This window comes from Sinocyclocheilus grahami, unplaced genomic scaffold, assembly GCF_001515645.1.
Source record: "Sinocyclocheilus grahami isolate Dianchi unplaced genomic scaffold, SAMN03320097.WGS_v1.1 scaffold649.1, whole genome shotgun sequence".
NCBI lineage: Eukaryota > Metazoa > Chordata > Actinopteri > Cypriniformes > Cyprinidae > Sinocyclocheilus > Sinocyclocheilus grahami.
Window position 1 is genome coordinate 413193 of NW_015505828.1, and position 1707 is coordinate 414899.

General features: G+C 32.3%; 1 protein-coding gene across 6 annotated transcripts in view; it reads right to left on the minus strand.

The window, feature by feature from the left end:
- Window positions 1-1707, minus strand: part of LOC107558570 (Friend leukemia integration 1 transcription factor-like) — a 36222-nt gene that overhangs the window by 2132 nt on the left and 32383 nt on the right. The gene's annotated exons all lie outside the window — the stretch shown is intronic.

A 1707-nucleotide genomic window follows, 5' to 3' on the forward strand; every position in this document is an offset into this window, starting at 1 on the left:
AAAAATATATATATATATATATATATATATATATATATTTATATATATATATATATATATATATATATATATCATTATTTTAATGTAATACTGTTGTGGTACAGAGCAGGGTTATTATAGTTAAAACTAAAACCATTAAAAATACAAAATGACTAAAACTTAATAATAAAAATATAATGAAATAAAATTATTATAGAAAATATGTTAATAAAATATAATTCACAATATTTCCAAAAACTATACTTGTATATCAATGATAAGTACATAACTGGCACTGAGTTGCTATTTAATCTATTTTATTAACAATTTCCATTATTATTATTGTTATTATTATTGAAACTACATATTATTTTTTACTCGTTATTTTATTATTTGAATAATAGTTTTTTCATATTTGAGATATTAATAGTTATTCTTTTTTATTTTGTAATTTACTAAACTGTCTTTTAAATGACAATCTGAGAAGCATGTGTGCTTCCTCTAAGGGTGTTTTTTTATTTATTGTATTCCAACTCTGGAAAGGCAACACTGTATCAGTATCCTAGGAAAATGGCCAGTCTCCTTCATTCTCAAACATACTCTTAAAACATTCCCATCATGCCTTGCAGCACTGCAGTGATCCCTCTTTCACGAACGGAAATTAAGCAATGATAGGCAGGAATCAAGTCTCTATATGCCCTAGATGGACGTTTGGCCTTTTTTTACGAAGTGAGTGTTTCCTCTACGGATTACAGGGGCTCTGTGTATGACCGTATGAGAACGTAAGATACCGGATCAAACCGCTAGAGACGGCCAAAAAATGTTGGCCCAATGCTAGTGTACTGAAATTATGTCTTTGGAAGTAACCTTTGTGGGATGACTGTCTTTAGAGTTAAAGCTTTAGTACACAACTCCAGCTGAACAGAGCCAAAGTGTTTGCAATCGTGACATAACACCGCCCTCTTCTGGTCACTGCACTGGAAATCTCATGCAAGCTTTGGGTGGAACTATGAGACATTAACCTCTGAAGACAAAGACAATGTTTGGTTTGGAAAGTGCTGATAAAACTACATGGCCCACGTTTCAAAATCTAAAGAGGACCTGCAGCCAGCGTTTCTCAGCAAAAGCAGAATCCAAGAGAAAGGAAGATGCTAATCTCTAAAAGCAGAGAGTGAGAAAGAGCACGACTTTCACTGCTCCTGCTTATTATTAAACCCACAGCCAAACTTGACTGAGAAGACAAAAGCATTACACTACAGACATTACTCTTTAAATACAGCATTCAGCACACTGTAAAATAGTTTCAGCTGTGATCTGTTGTGAGGCTTTATATATAACTATTAATATAATCCAGATCAAAAGAATGAGTGGCCAAAAATGTCTCAATACAGAATTTTCCACACAATGACAGTTTACAACTGACATATCTATAGATAAATAAACAAATAAATAAATAAAATGAATAAATATATGAATGAATAAATACATAGACAGACATTAGACAGATAGACAGACAGACAGACAGACAGACAGACAGACAGACAGACAGACAGATAGATAGATAGATAGATAGACAGATAGATAGATAGACAGACAGACAGACAGACAGACAGACAGACAGACAGACAGACAGATATATAGATAGATAGATAGATAGATAGATAGATAGATAGATAGATAGATAGATAGATAGATAGATAGATAGATGATAGACAGACGAACAGACGA